The sequence below is a fragment of the Furipterus horrens genome, unplaced genomic scaffold (genome assembly GCF_987537825.1).
Source record: "Furipterus horrens unplaced genomic scaffold, mFurHor1.1.pri manual_scaffold_12, whole genome shotgun sequence".
NCBI lineage: Eukaryota > Metazoa > Chordata > Mammalia > Chiroptera > Furipteridae > Furipterus > Furipterus horrens.
Genome location: NW_028327182.1, coordinates 36,254,224 through 36,275,729, shown reverse-complemented (window position 1 = coordinate 36,275,729; position 21,506 = coordinate 36,254,224).

Below are 21,506 nucleotides of genomic sequence, written 5' to 3'. Positions count from 1 at the left end.
GTTGACCCATTTCACCATGCTGTGATGCTATATGTCAGGGAGGGGTCTGAGAGGGAATAATGTCACTTGTTCAGCATTTTCCCCTTTTCCAGGCACTTCTCACACTTCCTGTATGGGACTGGTGCCCCTCTAGCTGTTGCCCTGGCCATGGTTCCCAGAGTGAGTGGGTTTGTAGATGTTCTAGGACTGTGAGAGCCCTCTAAACAAACAGATTCTGTTGAGAGACTGGCAGTTTCTTCCTCTGCTCCAACCCCCACTAGTTTTCACAATAAGAAGCGATAAGGCTTTATTTTCCCCAGTGCTGAAGCCATGAGCTTCATGATCTGGTCTGGGGCTAGGATGCTCTCCTGGTATTTCTCCCGATTTTTATAATGTGTGACTGCTCTTTCTACTGGCCAGCCACAGCCACTGCCTTGTTTTCACCTCCACTGCCATCACCACACCATGTCCTCTCCACTTTTTCTATGCCTCTCCTACCTGTCTGGATGAGTATTTCTTCTTTATATCTTTGTTTGTTGAACTTCCATGCAGTTCAATTTTCTGGTAGTTCTGGTTGTTTTTAGTTTTAAAGTAGTTGTATTTATTCTTATTATTGTGGAGGGTGAGAAAGCATGTCTACCTATGACTCCAGCATGGCCAAAAGTCTCAAAAGCATTGAAATTTATCTGAGAAGTGATTATGTTTTGCTAAAGTACTTTTTAAAGTAAAGCTGTGGGATTTTTTCCCTTTCATAATTATAAAATAAATTAGAAGAAGTTCAAGAACTATAAAAAATGTAAGGGGTACTTACCAAAGCAAAAGATTCAAGTAATGGCACATGTAGGATATTACAGCTTTCATGAGCATTACATATAGGGTTGTAAAACAAATGTGACTTGCACAAAGTTTAGAAAAGATCAGGGCAGATTCTCAGATGGTAGTTATGCAATCTCTTCTTTTTGACTTCCTAATGTCACTTGCCAGACATAAAATTCTCATGGCAAGATTCTGGAAACTCACAAATGACAAGAAGGTTAAATTTGTGTGTAATGATAGCTTTCTTCATAAAGACAGATATCACTTTACATCTGAAACTCTGATTCAGATTTTTCTCTGACTCATATAGTTACTGAAAGTCAAATAGGAAGAATGCTAAATTTTATAAACAATGCAGCAGAGATTCAGAAAAGCATTTTTTCTATTGTTATTTTTGTTTTGAGATTCAGGATAATATTTTCTCAAGATATCTCAATAGAAAATTAACACTAAAAGGCCCATGAAATGCTAAATTCACAGGACAATAAAATTAATTAAAAGGGACTTTCATCAATCTATAATATAGAAGTCCTTATACATGTACTTTATACTTAATATTGTGTGTAATGACCTGATTAAAATTGCATAATGTAGAAACAATACAACTATTTAGAATAACTTTCAATGTAGTTTGTTGTTGCCAAAAATTAATTTGCTTGAAAAAATTATTTTTTTGCTATTTTTTAAATGCATGCTAAGACTTGAGAATTAAATATTCTTTTTTAATGTACTGACATGATAAATCTTAAAGAAAAAATGACAGTTTTAATGTTTTGAAGTAGAAGAGGTTAAGCCACACAGTGATTTTTAAGATTATCTTCTCCTTACCATATCTATTTTTTTTTAAGAAAGTACTTTTATTTGAAAAAAGTAACTTTATTGTCTCACTTTGTTTAACTGGTCAATAAAATATAGCTCTCAATACAAGTGCTATGATAGTACATCATGAGAAATCAGAAAATGAAGTCAGATTTTTATATTTTAAAGATCATTCTATATAAGAATTTGAGCAGCAAGATGGATAGTTTAGCTTTTCAACACATATAGCGCATAAATATTTCTTTAATAATTCAAAAAAATTTATTCCTAGGAGTACTCACTGATTTTATTCCTTTTTCTGTTCAGATTTCTTCTAGCAATGAAATACACTGAAATGTTAGTGCTAAAAACACAATATTACACATTTGGCAAAACCTATAGAAGATGCAACACAAGAGTGAATGCTCATTTAAACTATGGTCTTCAGTAAATAATGAGTCAATATTAGGTCATCAATTGCTATAAATAAACCACACTAATAAAAACCATTAATAATGGGAGAAATTATATGCAGGAGGAGAGAAGGTATATGAGAACTCTATGCCCTTACTGTTTAATTTTTCTTTAAATCTAATGCTGCTCTAAAAAACAAAATTTATTACTTAAAAATATAATATCACATTTTGAGAAAATAATCACTATAAATCACTACACAATATTTTTATAAAACTATGTGATATCATCAAATTTTTATTTATTTTTTAATAAGAGCATGAAAATATTAATTTAATTTGAGTTTCTCAATATTTTTAGTTTAAGTAGGTTATACTTTTAATACAAAAAGCTATCTTCTGATTAATTTTTAAAAATTATTTATTTACTTATTTTTAGAGAGAAGGGAAGGAAGGGAGAAAGAAAGGAAGAGAAACATCAATGTGTGGTTGCCTTCACACACCCCCAACTGGGAACCTAGCCTGGGCATGTGCCCTGACTGGGAACTGAACTGGCAATGTTTCAATTTGCAGGCCAGTGCTCAATTCACACCAGCCAAGGATGATTAATTTTTAAGAGCAGTGTTTTCAAAAATTAGGAAGATATTCTCAAGAAAAGTTTTATATTTATTTTTAATGCATTTCTTCAACTACATGCCCAACTGCTAATAATGTATATAATTTCTACATTGCTATGCATATACATATATAGTGTTAAATAGAATTGGTGCTGATACATGTTTAATGTATTTGATCAACTTGGTAAATGAAAATGAGAAGTCAATACAACCATGAGAAATGCCATCTATGTACTCTGAGAGTCATCGATATTGCTTGAGATCCTCTTATTTGTACCACAGCCTCTAGTCTCTTCCTTGGGTGCCTGGCTGAGTGGTCAGGCTGGCTTTCCCTGGTCTGATTATATCCTGATATCTGAAGTGTTTTTAAATGGCACACATTTCACCTTGGTAAGAAGGCAGTAATTGCATTTCTGCAGCTTTTGTTATTACCTTTTCATTTCTCTTCCTGATTCTATTTGGTTTATCTATGAAATGCAGGGACTATTGAATAGTGCAACCGTTCTATGTAGCTATACTAAAACTATTCCTCTAGACTAGGGATATACAAACTTAGTTGATCACCAAAATTATCTAAACTGCTTTGAAAACATATTCTTATGCCCTACCCAAGTCCAAGTGAAGCAATTATTTCCAAAAGTAGAACTTATAAGCCCCTATTTTAATAAATAGCTATATATAGTTACAGTTAGAAACCACTGCCTGAGATGTAATCAGCCTCAGTATGAGATTTGTGTATGTTTGTGTGTGTGTGCCTGTGTGTGATTAGTACTCAAAAGCTATATTATTAAGCAAGAATGGACACTTCTATGACTATTTCTTATCTTCTATATAAATACTTTCAGAGAAAACAATTTATTTATTGATCAGCTGACCTAGGCTTTATTTACTTTGCTATTGTATAGTACAATTCATTATTAGCATTTGTTATTGCTACCTGGCCAAATGCACATAATAGTGAAAGTACAAAGCAGTCACTTAGGTCATATCTTCTAATTCTTACAGAGCCCACAAGACAAGCAGGAAAGGTTGACTGGGATCATCTTAGAGCGGTTTTTCAACTCAAGTCAACACATCCTTTCAAACTTCTTATTACCTATTAAATTATTTTCATGTTTTCTGCATAAATATTGATATTTCCCTGGCAACTTCCCATCTTGTTCAACAAACTGTCTCTGCCAATAATTGTTTTCTCTAACTGAATGATTAGTGACTAATATGAAAGTTTAAAAAATTGAAAGTAATCTTTTTATAAGTTCAAGAACAGAGACATAAGACAATGAGTTATGAATACTGAGCTTCCCATTTTAGTTCCCAAAGCACCAATCTAATTCTTTCCCATTGAATCCAGATACAGTCTCAGAATCTTCCTTTGCATTGTAATGCTACCAAGAGAAGTTAAAATCACCTTGCCATGATCTTTCTTATTGAAAAATCAAAGCAAGTCCATCTGAAAAGAAAATTAGAACTTAAAAAGAAGCTTTTATTTTTTATTGAAAACATTATGTGTAAGGTACTGTGCTATTTGTTCACAAGCATTATTAAATATGTCACATATATGTGAATGCCAGGCAATTCCTCTAGCACAGAAAATGCTAGAAGCCAGTTTTACCTGGACATTTAATATACATCATGCTGCATTAAGCACATTGTCTGATTTTTTGTTCCAAATACCCAAATCTATTACATTCAAAATAAATTTGACTATTGATGAATAAATTTTTATTATTGTTGTTTAATTAGCAAGTGAAATGGGGACATAAAATATTTTTTGCACAGACTAACTTGTCAACTTCTTATAGAGTCTGAATGGACTTAATAGGCAGTCATGGGTTGAAACAACCAAAAACATTTGATTGCCTAGTTTTTTGTTTTGTTTTTTAAAATCATTCATTTCCATTAACATTTATGAAATTAATTCTAGAAATCTATCAACCCATTTAATGAATACCTTAATTAAAAAAAAAAACTCTTTAGTACTTCCCATTAACAATCACATGCAAATAGTGGCTTTTACATTTAAGAGAAATATTCAATAATACATGGAAACTGAGCACCGGAGTGGGGCGGGGTTGGGGGGGAGAAAAAGAAAAAGCAAGTGCAGCAATCCAATATGTAATGGGCCACAAAACCCATGGGTGCATCGCATAATGGCCATAGTGTCAGCAGCTCCAAACCCTCTATTCTGATGAATAAAAAAAGCCAATCACATGCTGTTTCCCAAAGCAATTGCAGGCAGTGTACAAGGAGCAAAAGCTGTAAAATGGAGTCCCAACAGACTTATCCAAATATGCAAATTAACAGGATTGAAAGGGAATGTACAGTAATCATGTCCCATTTAGGATTGTAACATCAGCCTGGGACACAATAGGTCTCTGTGTATCCTGTAGACAATTTGTGTTGGAAATAGCCACCACGTGAGTAATTAAGCACTTTAAATGAGTCAACCATTTAAGCTGTCCTACGAGTTAGGAGTAAAAAGCAAAGCTGTAACAAAGAGCGAAAACAAGGAGTGATTAGCCTTGGTAACACCGGTCCACCCTAAAGCATATGTTACTCCAAAGGAGAGCAGATTGAAGGTCTCACCTACACTTCCGATGTTTGCTTCATTAGTGTTCTACAGTTAAATAACTGATCCCAAATATGCTTTTATGTAACTAAAAATCAGAACTGTGGAAATCTTTTTCTAATTCTTTTTTTATTTTGAAAATATTTAAATATATTTTAATAGCTAGTTAAAAATAATTATCTATTTACTAGTTTCAGACTTGATCCACTGTTCTAACTGCATAATTAACTTTAAGATTTATAAATTGTTGTACCCTGGCAGTTCGTGCCCATTTGTGATAAAGCCAGTATTTTGGGAGTCTGAACTTATGCATACGCATAAGCTTTGGAAAATCAGACTTAATCTGCACCTGCTTCAACTTCTCGGGTATGTTACTGGGATGGACCATTGGTGATGATATTTTTATTCAGTTTGACAGATACTGCAAAAGATCACATTTAAAGTGTCTGCAGTGGTCAGGAGCTTCTTTCCAAAAAGATTTTTTCCCCTAAATTTTATAATGTATTCTTGATTACAATGGAACAAAATGAAGGACAATTGCTTTACTATTTGAAAATTGTTACTCTCTATCCTCAGCCTTCATTCGTCACAGTTAAGTAATTTAAGTCCCTTTAGTCTTTCTACATAGACCGTTTTTAAAGTACTTTGTCACTTTTGCGTCTGTCCTCCAAACTATTTCTAATTTATGCACATCTTGTAGCTGCATTGATATTTTAGTATGGCCTTTGCCCCACAGCAATCCTGTCAGGTCACTATGGTCAGTGTTCCCTCTAATTCTTTCCAGCCAAGTGTAGGCTGGGTGACAAGGGATCTGCTTGAGGAGGTTGGGTCAGGTCAGGGTGTCAGCAGGGTTACTTACTCACCTGTATCTCATAGCTGGGACAAGAGTGGAGACCAACTGAACCTCCTGAGGCTTCAGACCTGGTATAAATGATGTATGAGACTTTTTTACAGTCATTTCTGAGTTACCCTCAAGGGAATAAAACTTCACCAATTGTTTTATGGATGTTCAATTTAAGGAATATAGAGACCCACAGGACTTCACAGGTGTCAACTACCACAAAAATTATTTAACTTATCTTTAACCTCATTATTAAATATTCAGCCTCCTGCTCTACAGCCAGAAATTTAGCTTTGAAGATTTTACTTGTAATACATAACAGTTGGGGACTTTTCAGGTGTTTTTGTAGGGTAACAAGAGAATGCTCATTAATTTTAATTCCTGTAATGCCCTCTTCAGCTGTTTGATGAGTCAGGCTCAAAGTAATAGCAGTAATTTTCAATTATTTCAATCAGTTGCCTTGAACTTCAAGATCTATCTTCTCCCTGTCAAAAGGTAGTCAAAAGCATCTAAACAAATGATGTTAAAGCAGAGTCTGGTTCTTATCTGACTATAGATAGCCTAATGTTATCCCATATTAAGGCAAGAAAGGGAATGGGATAGAGATAAGCTTATCAAAACAGAAGAGTTACAGAAGAAATATTTGAAGGCAAGATTAAAAGTGAATGGAGAAGACACATAGCCAAATTCCAATGAGAAAGCAGTCAAGACAGCAGGCAAGAGACAACCTGTGCTTAATTAAGCCTTGTGAGTAAAGTACATACGTAGAATACACATTTTAGGGAAAAAAAGGTCAGGGTGCAGCAACAGAGTACACATATTAACCAAAGTGTATAAATGAATGGAATATAAGACTGACCACCATTGCATAAAACATAAAAAAATATTGTGCCACTAACAAAAAATATTAAGAAGCAAGATGTTAGGACTAATGAAGAGTATTTTGCTGGGAAGATGGCGGAGGAGTGAAGGGAGGCTGCGCTTTCAGGCTCCCGAGACCCGTCTGCAGTTTGGGCTAATTGCAGACAGAACATCTCAGTGAGCAGCTGGACATTGGCAGGAGTCGAGCCATGGCACTGCTGGATTAGAGAAAATCCATCTGGGAACAACCTGTTTAGTGAGGATAGCGGAGGAAAAGGAGAAAAATAGGATTCCTGACTGGGACAGCTGCCCGAGCTGCGGCTGGAAGTACACAAAGGCTTTTTGGCAACCACAGGCTTCCCCGGAGAGGAGTCGGGAGGAGAGCGGATCTCTGCCCACTGGCAGAGACGGGACTTGACCAAGTAGCATTGGCGCCAAAGGACAGGAGACAGCGTGCTGCCGGGCAAGTGAGAACATAACTCTCCTTTATATTTTTCTCTAGTGGACTGCGGAAAGGGTTGGAAAGTTTGGGGGTGGTAGGCCATTCTTGAGGAGCGCAGGCGCAGAGGCACGCTCATCCACTCCCCAACCCTACCCTTAGGTCGCGGGGGTGCACATAGGGAAGTGCTCTCATTCACTGGCCCAGGTGCGCGGTGCCGTGAGTCCAGGCGTCCCTCAGACACTCCCCAATGGACATAAGATCAGTGCCACAACAGGCGCAGGGAGGGCCCGCTGGACATGCAGAAGACTGTGTGCAGACACCCCTAGCCAGCTACAGTGGGCGCCAGGCCCCAGGCCGGAACTCAGACCACTAGCTCAGGCTCCGCTTGTCCCCCCCCAGACCGGTGAGGGAAGGCGGGCGGCAGTGACTCACAGACGCTCTTCCACTGTGCACAAGTGTCCAGGGCCCCGTCCTAAGAGGCGAGAGACCAACTCCCGGAGCTTGGCTCAGCGGGACTAAGGGCACGGGCACTCGAGCGCGAAAACACCTCGGCCCGGCGACAATAGGCGCCAATCGCAGGGCAAGCTCTTGGGCCGCACCAGGTGTGCAGGGGCGCGTGCGCAAGGACACCTCAGCTGGCTCCAGCAGGCGGCAAGGAAGCATGCCATGCCGGCCACCATGGGCGCACAACATTGCTGCAAGAAACAAGAATCTCTGAACCGCCACACTAGACCAGCTGCGGACACAGAAAAAGAAGACGACACATCAAGGCTGAACTGAGTAAAAACAATCTTTTTTTCCCCCTCCCTTCCTTAAAAATAAATAAATAAATAAAGGAAAGAAGGAGGGGGAGAAGAAGGGAAAATAAAAAGAGGAGGGGAAGAAAAAAAGAAAAAAAAAACCATTATATCTCTAATGTGTTCTATATAATCTTCCCTTTTCATCCTTCCTTTTTAATCATCATTTATTTGTTTGTGTATCTAGTTTAGCCCTCCTTTTACTCTAAATAAATACAATATAATTACCAGGGCACATCAGAGAAGGAAAACTCTGACTCCAAAAAACCTCCGCTGCCTTGCGGCATACCTCTTCAGGGGAAAGGCTAAGGGAGTAAACCCCGACAGAAAATCTGGAGCCGGAGTCCCTAAGGCGGTTTGACGTTGTAGTCAACACCGGCAACTCCTGCGGCGCACCTGAAGCCAAGCTGTATTGACTCCGTCTTTCCCTTGGACCCTTCAGCTGCGAAGAGAGGGGGGGTCTGCTGCATGGGCAACAGCAGACCCTCCATATCACCCTGCCCAGGCTCTGTAGCTTCAGCTTCACTGGAGAGGACACTCCAGCGCCATCGCAAGATGTCGATTCAACACGGGAGGAGACAGATACCGGGTCACTCCCGAGTTGGACTGCACAGCCATTCTCGGCAGTGCAGATAGACTCTTAAGAAGCTACACCATCGTCTCTCGAGAGGGACGGCTGCCGACAATTACCATATAAACCCAATCCAATACAATCCTACTTTCTTACTACATTCTGCATTCTTACATCCTTTTCTTCTATTTTTATTAACATATAATGTAAATATTACCTACTGGCTTGCATAGTCTCAACTATTATTAATCTATCATCCCCTCTATCAAAAATCTTATTTTTCCTCCCTAAAAACAACTCTTATCTATTCTTCCTATAGTGTAAAAGCTCTAATTTCTCTACATTTATATTAATACTGACTCGTTGGCTGACGATAGCGGGATAGAGGGTGGGGGATATTTTTGAGGTTGTGGGTCTCCTGCCTGGGCTGTGTATTTATGTTTTTAACAGCATCTCCACAAAAGAACTCAAGACAAAGTGAATAGAGTAACTCTCAATCAACTAGCCCGAAGGAAGATCCTACCAAAGAACATTTGAAATATAACCAGACAGCATAAACAAACGACATAAAGGGTAAACCAAGAACATCAGGCTCAGGATATCAAAGAGACTGCACCACTGAAAGCCCCAGATCTCCAATAAAGAATCTCACACCACAAAGGAGGGAAGTGAAAGCAGACCATCACCCAAAAAAATAAAAACAAACAAGAAGAATTCAACATGGTAAGACACAAAAATAACCCCTCAATGAAAAGAAAAGAGGAATCCTCAGAAAGAGAGGTAGATGAAATAGACATAGCTGAAATGTCAGACATGGAATTCAAAACAATGGTGGTAAAGAAGCTCAATATACTCGACACCCTTAAAATCAACTATGACAACCTCCAAGGAAGTTACCAGCAGCTCCAAGAAAATTACAGGGAACTTGAAGAGAACTACACCAGCATAAAAAAAGACATAGAAACTATTAACAAGAACCAGGAAGTAATGAAGAATTCAATCTCTGAACTGAAAAACACAGTAGAATCAATCAAAAGCAGACTAAACAAAGCAGAGGATCGGATTAGTGAGTTAGAAGATAATGTAGAGAAAAACTCCCAGACAATACAGCATAATGAAAAAAGATTGAAAAAGTATGAACAAGATGTAAGGGAATTACAGGATAGCATAATAAGAAATAATATCAGGATCATCGGAATAAGAGAGGGAGAAGAAAAGGAGCATGGAATTGAAAAACTGATAGGAGAAATAGTGACAGAAAATTTTCCGAACCTGATGAGAGAAAAAGTTATACAAGTTCAGGAAGCACAGAGAGTTCCAATGAAGAGGAACCCTCAAAAACCCACTCCAAGCCACATCATAGTTAAAATGGCAACATTCCAAGACAAAGAGAGAATCCTAAAAGCAGCAAGAGAAAAACAGCAAATAACATACCAGGGAGCTCCAATAAGGCTATCAACTGATTTCTCAACAGAAACATTACAAGCCAGAAGGGAATGGTCAAAAATATTTCAAGCAATGAAAAACAAAGGCCTACAGCCAAGAATACCCTACCCAGCAAGGATCTCATTCAAAATAGAAGGTGAAATAAGGAGTTTCTCAGACAAAGGAAGACTAAAAGAATACATCTCCAGAAAACCAGCATTGCAAGAGATGCTAAAGGGAGAGTTCTAAGAAAAAAGAAAAAAAAAAAAAAAAAAGAGAGGAGAGGAACAGAGGTACAAAGGGCAATGAATAAATACACGTCAATAATACCCTTAAATGTAAATGGATTAAATGCTCCAATTAAAAGACATAGGGTAGTGGAATGGATAAGAAAACAGGACCCACATATTTGCTGTCTACAAGAAACACACCTCAAAACAAAAGATGTACACAGACTGAAAGTAAAGGGATATAAAAAAATCTTCCAAGCAAACGGACCTGAAAGAAAAGCTGGGGTAGCAGTCCTCATATCAGACAAAACGGATTTCAAAGCAAGGGCAATAAAAAGAGACAAAGAAGGACATTTCATAACTCTTAAAGGAACAATCCATCAAGAAGATATAACATTGATAAACATATATGCACCCAACATAGGAGCACCCAAATACATAAAGCGAATACAAGAAGACCACAAGAAGGATATCAACAACAACACACTCATAGTAGGGGACTTCAACACTCCATTATCAACAATAGACAGATCATCAAAGCAAAGAAACACCAAGGATATACAGGGATTGAACAACACACTAAACCACATGGACTTAACTGATATATATAAAACTTTCCACCCCAAAGAAGCAAAATATACATTCTTTTCAAATGCACATGGGACATTTTCAAAGATAGACCACACAATAGGACACAAAACAAGCCTCAACAAATTCAAGAAAATCAAAATTATATCAAGCATCTTTTCAGACCACAATGCCTTGAAACTAAAAATCAACCTCAGAGAAAAAAATCAAAGACACCCAAACTCATGGAGAATGTATAACATGCTATTAAATAATGAATGGGTTAACAATGACATCAACAAAGAAATCAAGAAATTTCTAGAAACTAATGATAATGAGCACACAACAGCCCAAAACCTGTAGGACACAGCAAAAGCAGTCCTGAGAGGGAAGTTCATAGCAATACAGGCCTACCTAAAAAAGCTAGAAGAATCTCAAATAAAAATGTAACCCTAAAGCTACAAGAACTAGAACAACCACAACAAACAAAGCCTAGGGCAAGTAGAAGGAAGGAAATCATCAAGCTCAGAGCAGAATTAAATGACATAGAGACTAAACAAACAATCCAAAAGATCAACAAAACTAAGAGCTGGTTCTTCAAAAAAATAAACAAAATCGACAAGCCTCTAGCCAGTCTAATCAAGAAAAAAAGAGAGAAGACCCAAATAAACAAAATCAGAAATGAAAGAGGAGAAATCACGACTGACACCACAGAAATACAAATGATAGTTAGAAATTACTACAGACAACTGTATGGCAAGAAATTTGACAATCTAGAAGAAATGGACAAATTTCTAGAAACATACAACCTCCCAAAACTGAATCAAGAAGAAGTGGAAAGTCTCAACAGACCAATAACAAAGAAGGAAATTGAAACAATAATCAAAAATCTCCATGCACACAAAAGCCCTGGACCGGACGGCTTCACAGGCAAATTCTACAAAACATTTAGGGAAGAACTTACTCCTATCCTCCTCAAACTATTCCAAAAAATCCAAGAAGAGGGGAAAATCCCAAACTCTTTCTATGAACCCAGTATTATCCTAATCCCAAAACCAGGTCAAGACACAACAAAGAAAGAAAACTACAGGCCAATATCACTGATGAACATAGATGCCAAAATCCTCAATAAAATATTGGCAAACAGGATCCAGCAATACATCAAAATATCATACACCATGATCAAGTGGTATTCATCCCACGGATGCAAGGATGGTTTAATATTCGCAAATCAATAAATATAATACATCACCTAAACAGAATGAAAGACAAAATCACATGATCATATTAATAGATGCAGAAAAAGCATTTGATAAAGTACAACACCCATTTATGATGAAAACACTCAGCAAAATGGGAATAGAGGGACCATACCTTAACATAATCAAGGCTATATATGAGAAGCCTGAGGCCAACATCATACTCAATGGACAAAAACTAAAAGCATTCCCCCTGAATTCAGGAACTAGACAAGGTTGTCCACTCTCACCACTCCTATTCAACATAGTGTTGGAAGTCCTAGCCACAACAATCAGACAAGAAAAAGAAATAAAAGGCATCCAAATTGGGAAAGAAGAAGTAAAACTATCATTATATGCAGATGACATGATAGTATACCTAGAAAATCCTATAAACTCCACTAAAAGACTACTCGATATAATAAGTGAATTTGGCGAAATCGCAGGGTACAAAATAAATATACAGAAATCTAAGGCATTTCTGTACACCAATAATAAAATATCAGAGACAGAGACAAAAAAGAAAATACCATTTACTATAGCAACAAGAAAAATAAAGTACCTAGGAGTAAACTTAACCAAAGAGATAAAAGACCTGTACTCTGAAAATTACATAACATTGAAAAAGAAATTAAGGAAGACACAAATAAATGGAAGCAAATAACATGATCTTGGATTGGAAGAATCAACATCATCAAAATGGCCATACTGCCCAAAGCAATTTACAGATTCAACGTAATCCCTATTAAAATACCAATGACATATTTCACAGATCTAGAACAAATACTCCAAAAAATCATATGGAATGAAAAAAGACCCTGAATAGCAAAAGCAATCTTGAGACAGAAGAACACAGCAGGAGGAATCACAACACCAGATATCAAACAATACTACAAAGCCACTGTGATCAAAACAGTCTGGTACTGGCATAAGAACAGACATATAGATCAGTGGAACAGATTAGCAAGTCCAGAAATAAACCCAGGCCTCTATGGCCAACTAATATTTGATAAAGGAGGAAGGGACATAAAATGGAGTGAGAAGAGCCTCTTTAACAAATGGTGCTCGGAGAACTGGATAGGGACTTGCAAAAAAATGAAACTAGACCACCAACTTACACCACACACAAGAATAAACTCAAGATTGATAAAAGACTTAAATGTATGCCATGACACCATAAAAATCCTAGAGGAAAACATAGGCAAGAAAATTTCAGATATCTCACGTAACAATTTCTTCACGGATACATCTCCTAAAGCAAGAGAAATCAAGGAAAAAATAAACAAATGGGATTACATCAAACTGAAGAGTTTCTGCTCATCAAAAGAAAACATCAGTAAGATGAAAAGGAAACCAACCATATGGGAAAACATATTTGCCAATGACATCACAGACAGGGGACTGATTTTCAAAATATATAAAGAGCTTATACAACTCTTCATCAAGAAAACAAAAAACCCAATTAAAAAATGGGCAAAGGACCTGAACAAACACTCTCCGAAGAAAGACATACAGAAGGTCCATAGACACATGAAAAAATGCTCAACATCATTAGCCATCAGGGAGATGCAAATAAAAACCACAATGAGATACCATTTTACACCAGTCAGAATGGCCAACATCAACAAATCAATGAACAACAAGTGCTGGTGAGGATGTGGAGAAAAGGGAACCCTACTGCACTGTTGGTGGGAATGCAGACTGGTGCAGCCACTATGGAAAACAGTATGGAATTACCTCAAAAAATTAAAAATGGAACTGCCTTTTTAACCAGCGATTCCACTACTAGGATTATACCCGAAGAATCTTGAAACACCAATTCAAAAGCACTTATGCACCCCTATGTTCATTGCAACACTGTTTACAATAGCTGAGTGCTGGAAACAACCTAAGTGCCCATCTGTAGATGAGTGGATCAAAAAACTGTGGTACATTTACACAATGGAGTACTATGTAGCAGAAAGAAAGAAGGAACTCCTGCCACTTGCAACAACATGGATGGAACTAGAGAGAATTATTCTTAGTGAAATAAGCCAGACAAAGAAAGAAAAATACCATATGATATCACCTAACACAGGAAACTAAAGAACAACACAAACAAAAGAACTAAATAGAACAAAGAGCAGAATAGCAGTCAATGGGGGGGGGGAGATAAGGGGGATAAGTAAGGGAGAGGTTTAGTCAAGGAACGTGTATAAATGACTCATGGACATGGACAATGGGGACGGATATGATTGTGGGAGAAGGGGTGGGCTTGGGGTGGGGGAGCAATTGGGGAAAAATGGGACAACTGTAATTGAAAAACCAAAAATAAAAAAATATATTCAAAAAATAAATAAATAAAAATAAAAATCTTTTTGTTATTAAAAAAAGAAAAAAGAGTATTTTGCTGCTGTGTTCCTAACATTTTAGTGGAGTCAACAGTAAATTTTCCAGATTGCCCCTTCTTCTGTAATGGTAAAATTTTTCGTTCAAGGCATTTGCTACCTGGAACATAGCTAACTAGTTCCTGGGCAATTTAGAATACTTTATCCAATGAAACTGCATGCCGTTTCTGACTTGTAAGTATTATTATAGCTGGATAAATGCAGACATTTTCTTTTATAATATCAGCTAAAATATTATGTATATTTATTTCTTTTATCCAGATCCCCATATGTTCAATAATATCATCACAATTAGCTGAAAATATGATGAATATAATGAAAGAAGAATGAAGCAGAATTGTACACAAAGAGACAAAGTGATCAAGTAAGAAGGGATTGTATCAGTCAGAGATACTTCCCATCACTGGGAAATAAAAGTCACAACAATTGTGTAATAACAAATCTAAAGGCCTAGCTTAACATTAGATTAAAACTTGCTGTCCCACTTGACTCATACAAGATAATAAGATTCTAAACAATTGATCTAAACATTTTTGCATAAAAACTACATGTTCTCTTTTGTTTCCAATTATTTTAATGCATAATTTCATTTTGTATATTGTATCTAATCACGTTATAAACATAAAGACCTAATCATACCTGTATCTTTCTATTAATGGGAGAGGAAAAGAAACATTAGAATGCAAAAAAATCTTTACAGGCAATTTTGATCTTCCTGCTCAACACAAGACATCTTAATTAGAGTTAATGACAACATTATTGTTTTACTGAAAACTATGCTAAAAGCTATGATTCCTATTAGTCCATAGAGATTACTGGACAGCATGTTAGTACTTAAAACAAATATGATTTGAGAACATTAAATTTCAATACAATACATGCTAATGTTCATTCTATAATTAAAAAATTAAATTTCTAATGATTAATAAATTGAAATATTTTATATTTCTTCATGTTGGCACCTAGAATATCTCACATAATTTTTCCATTGATGCTTTGCCCATACTATTTCATCTGTTTGAAATACTTTTCTTTCTTCTTGGTTCACTTAGCAGATATATATTCATAGTTGCAAATACTGTCACCTCCGTTCATAATCATTCCTGGAGTATTAGGTCTCTTGTAAGATTACCACAGTTATTTTCTATAGACTATTATCATAGTTATTATTATTATCATCTCAGTCAAGTGTCATTCTAGGAAGTCAGAGACCATATCATATTTATCCTTCTGTTTATAGGGAGTTGCACATTGGTTTGTTGAAAAAAAAAAAAAACAAAGTGAATAATTTGTTATATGCACTAACACTCACAAAGGGTTAAATAACAAAATAAGTTGAAGGCATGTTTTTGTGAAATACAGTAAAATATTTTTATTATAATTTATTTATTTATTTGTACTCAGGGCAATTGCTTTCTTCCTTCTTTCTAGTTTGTTACTTAAGTAGTTTTGAGAATCTGTTGTCCAAATAAACTGTTGCTTGCTTCATGCTACAAGTCCACAACATGTATGGGATTATCTCACTAGAGTAATGAAGGCTATATAACATTTTGAATTAAAAATAGAGTTGAAAACCTGAAGAATATGAAATGCAAAATTGAGCTGTTAAGATGTGTTTCTTGATAAGAAGGCAATAAAGCATATTCATTTCTAATTCTAAATAATGCAGTAGGACATCTAGAAATATATAATTAAAGTAAAGTAGCAGTTATACAAAATTAGTATGTTATTTATAAAATTTAATGTGCAAATTTATGTTATTTAAATTAATCATGATCATCAAAATTATCTTTTATTCACTTTGAAATACAAAGCAACCTATGATAGATGCTACCTCTTCTAGTAAAACAATTCAATGCACCTTCACACTGGGAATCTAAAGTGGTGATGAAAATGAACAAAATGTAAATAGATGAAAAAATGTTACATTTGGAATTTAATATAGGAAACAGTCTCACAATACCTATAGTGAAAATCCTTATGGTAACTGCATTTTACCCATTTTCTAGACACTTAGCCATAAATGCAGGTCTATGTTTTTTGGGAAGGAGGAGTTTCTGTGTGCAGGTAACATTTTATCTCTCTTTTTAATTAAGTCTTTACTTATATCCCCCCTGCTTTATCACCTGCTCTCTTCTCTGTTACCTATCATCTTCCAGGATTATCTGAATAAAAATCTATAGTAAGCCCTAGCCAGGTGATTAGGTTTGTTGGAACATTGTCCTGTACACCAGAATGTTGCAGGTTCAATTCCTAGTCAAGGCACATACCTAGGTGTGGGTTCCATCCCCTTTCAGATGCATGCAGAAGGCAGTAGATCAATGTTTCTATCTCCCCCTTTCTCTCCCTTCCTCTCTCTTCAAAATCAATAAACATATCTTCATGTGAAGATTTTTAAAAAATCTATAGTGAAATTTTTTATTGTTCTTTTTTACATGCTTATGAAACCCTACAAAAACAAATACATATCCTTATAAATAAAAATGTTTGACTATTTGCTATTTACATGTTCATGACCAATGCACCCATAAAAATTCCAACTAAGCACGGTTAGGTGTGTCTGTGTTGTTTTTGGTTGATAAACATCCTATTGTTAGTATTTGTTGACATAGTCTGCCTTACTTGGAATAGCTCTTCCAAATTTTTTCTCTTTATGAGTTCCCATCTACATTTTTGTTACTTTGAATTCCCCTCCCTTTGTCTTAATACTTCCTCTCAGAAATGGAAGGAGATTCTAGGAAAAATAAGTGGACAATGATTTCTACCCACTGCTAGTTCATCTAATTTAATTGTCAATATTTAGAGTATAAATGTACCTAGAGATGCACATTTTGACTCAATGTAGAATGGATGCATGTTAAAATTAATATTCACATGAAACCCAGGAAAAAGACAAATATCATACATAATGAACTCATAGGCTAAAGAATATGGTTTTATACAAAATATAACAATTATTAATGGTGTTATTAACACTGTAATAGTCAATTAATTTTTTTAAAAACTTGATGTAATGGAGAGACAATCACTTCTCAGATTTTTTAGCTATTAATTGCCTCTGTCTTTTCTATATTGCTAAGTAGATGCAATTGCAATGCTAAATGGATGTTTCCTTTCACCACAGGTCAGTTGTGAAACATATTATGTTTTTGGTTTAGTCAGCCCACACAGAATACTGCTCTGGGGAATACAGTTACTAAGTCAGTAAGATATCCTTCCTCTTTTACAATATCTGAATTAAGGAAATGCTATTTTTTTTACGGTAGTAATACTCACATAGCAATTCCTGGATAGAAAAAAAATGTATTATTCAATTATTATTCAACTTCAGAAAGAATGACATGTCTTTCCCAAAGTTGTTGAGATAATGTACTTGGTTCTAATAGTTGAATAAGTTTGCTATTTTTATATTTTAAGTTCATTTTAAGTTTATTAATAATATTTTTGGTACATAAAATTATCAGCAATTGAAGTCATAATTATCACAACATTTTACTGCTTCAATATTAAATATATATCTAGACTTAAAATAACTGATAGAATTTCAATATGTAATGCATACTTGGTGTTTTTTACTGTATCACAAAGCTATATTTGAAATGGATATTCAGATATTAAGTTTGAATAATTAGAAGGCTTTGTTTTAATCACCAGTATGGTAATGTTAATTAGATGATAAGGACTACTTATCCTATCACATCTGTCTCTCATTGATCCACACAGGGTGAGCCAAGCAGGCACTTAAAGGCTGAGATCAAAGTTAAAGAATCAGAGTTTGCTTATCAATATCTCTAATGTGTATATCTCATCAATGACTTTATCCCTGGATAATAACAATAAAACAGATTTCAATCACTACCCTTAGAGTTTTGAAGGAAACAGCAGGAAGTTATGCAGAATAACAACCATCTCTACTTTACTGTTTTCTATTCACCCAGAATTTGTCCTTATTTTTACTCTTCCTCTCTTACTTTAATCTAGCAGTAAGGAATTTCTACCTTTTTATGTACTAATGTGCTCCAAAAGACATTCACTGCCCTATGTGTATAAATATTGTCTATTCATTTTTTTATACAACTGCCCTTATCCTTTCTGTCAAATAATTTTATTTCTTCCTAAATAAAAATAAGCTTGTCACCTTCATAGCATAAATGACAGTTTGAACCTAAAACCCGTAGGACTCAACATTCCTTATCTCTAGCCTTTGTCAAACATTTAGCTTAAAATAGTTTTATCTGCTGTCTCCAGTTCATCATCAATTTACCTCTTAGCACTTGAAATTAGCTTCTATTTGAAAGATGGCTCTTAAAAAACTGCCCACGCAAATGCATATTTATAATTTTACATAAATGCATACATGTGCTTATTATCATACCAACTGTTTTAGTTCAGTCTTTTAATATTTTTTCCCTTCGGCTTGCTACCTTCATAAATCATGCTGTCATTTACTCCATGTATTCATCTGAATTGTTCTCCATTTTTTCTCCCTCTGTCTCTTGGTCTGTCTCCCTCTTTCTCACACACATGTAGATATTCACATGCACACACCTATACCTAAACACATCTACACACATATTTAATATTTTATTTAGTAAATGTTTTCTTGATAAACTATTATCATAATATCTAAATGTTTCAGGATCTTTCTTTTCCCAGGCAAAAAAATAAATAAATAAAATCCATAGGTAAATATTCCTGCATCCAAATCTATAACTAACTCCTGTTAATGTGTCGATATAGTATGCTACATTTTATATATACTCCAGTTTATTTAAGCATTCTTCTACAGGTGGGGGTTCATGTGATACCTGGTTTTTTTTTCCCCCTTTATCAATCTTGCTGCAATAACCATCTTTGTACATATAGCCTTAGGCTTTGGTGTTTTTATTCTTAGTGATTTCAGAGCACTTAGCAACTCATGTTATGAGCATCACACATAGCAATAGATACTAAATGGGAAGGACCTCACTGTTGTGAAACAACTCCACTTCTATGGAATGGATTTGCGTCATTGGGATTGCTGTGTCAAAGGCTAAGTTCATTTGTAATTCTAATAAGTGTTTCCAAATTGCTTTTCATAAAGCCTACAGTAATTCATATTTCTTTCAAGAATCAAAGACAGCATTCCTTTATCAACATATCCACTTCTAGCTCTGCTGCACATGGCTGGGGGTGGGTAGGGAGATGAGAGGTGGAGAAGGGAGATAAGGAGTGCAGGGAAATTGTGCCCCCAGGCTCTGCTGGGCTGCTTCATCACACCCCCAAACTCCTAAGCAATAGCACCTTCAAGGCTTCAAAAGTGCTGCCACTTAGTCTGTTGAATCCAAGGTGATATCTCCCATTTGAAACGGAGAAGGCAGTTCCGATTATCTCTGAAATGACTTTCCAGATCATTCTTCCTATGTTTGGAAGAATAGTGCACGTTCACTGCCAAATGGCAACATGGTCCAATCTAACAGATTTAACAGCCTTCTTTCATTTTGTCTAATATTCAACCCCTTCCATTAAAACTGGCAGTGTTTCTCCTGATGTGGCTGATTAGGCTCATGGTTCACACACTAATGAAAGTGTTTACCAACTGCTTGTTCAGCCACATCCTTAATTTTTCTTTCAAAATACTTTCTCATATTTTTTTGATATGGATAAGCTGAGAATTTCCAAAATCTCTAAGTTCCACTTCCTTTTTACTTAACAATCCCTTCTTCAATTTATTTCTCTATTTTCATAATTGACTATAGCAGTGCAGAGAAACCAAGCTACTCTTTCAACATTTGCTCAAAACTAGTCTCAGTTAAATACAGAGTTTCCACCTCCCACAAAACAAAGAGAACAGGAACAAAATTCAGCCAAGTACTTAGGCACTTTGTAGCAAAGATCACCTTTTCTTCATTGTCTAATATCAAGTTCCTCATGTTCATCTGAGACCTCATAAAAATGAATTTTCCATCAATATTTCTACAATCAAAATTTTACAAATTTACCTTTATTCATGTCTACATCAAAACACTCTGTTGTTAACTATAGCAATGTTTACTAGTGCCTATTTGTTTTCTAGGTAACATATAATTATGACATCTACATTTTAAAAAACTAAAACTAAAAAATTGCATCTCTTCTTTCTCAATGTTTATGCTAAGTCTTTTTATTTCCTTGTCTTATTACATTTAATTTTTATAGAAACCAAATTAGAATCTGACACATCAAATGAGTCTATTAGTTTTATTATGCCTCCATTAAAACTTCACTGATGTATAATTTAAAAAATGCCTACATCTGCCCATCTCTTTATACTTATTTAGTATGAGTTTAGTCATTTTTTAGTTACCATATTGCATACTGTATTTTCTGTAATCAGGTTTGATAATATTTAAGAAATTTCTTGATCATTTCCCCTTGCATATAGGAACCACATGGGTAACTTGGAATCTACCAATCAGAAGCATCTTCATAAGCATGAGTTCTGATTGTAGTTAATATGAATAATGGCTTCTTGTAGGGAGATTGATCTTAAAAAGTGCAAAAGTGCTCAGTTTTTAAAATTATGTCAGAAGAAGTGATGCTGCAACACAGTCCTGTAAGTTCACAGGTGCTTAAAGGCAGTGACAGTGCACTTTTCAGTTAGAAGGATCTCTCAGTGGTTGACATGTTTTCTAGCTTTGTTATTTTGAACTCTGGCTTTTATCTTTTTAAGAGATGTACTAACTATTAATTATGCTATAATAAATGTGTTTCTTGTTTAAACTGGCCAGAAAGTGTTGTACTGTTCACACCTCACAATTCTGTGCAATATAATAATTGATAACAAGAAAAGATGTAGGCAAAGAACTCTGAAAGAAATGGGAATTTAGGGTTAATTTTCTTAACTGGTTTGGATTGGAGGCAGTAAGGATACTATTCATACTTGCTATGATCTGAGTGATACCCCATCTCCCCCATTCCAATTTATATGGTGAAA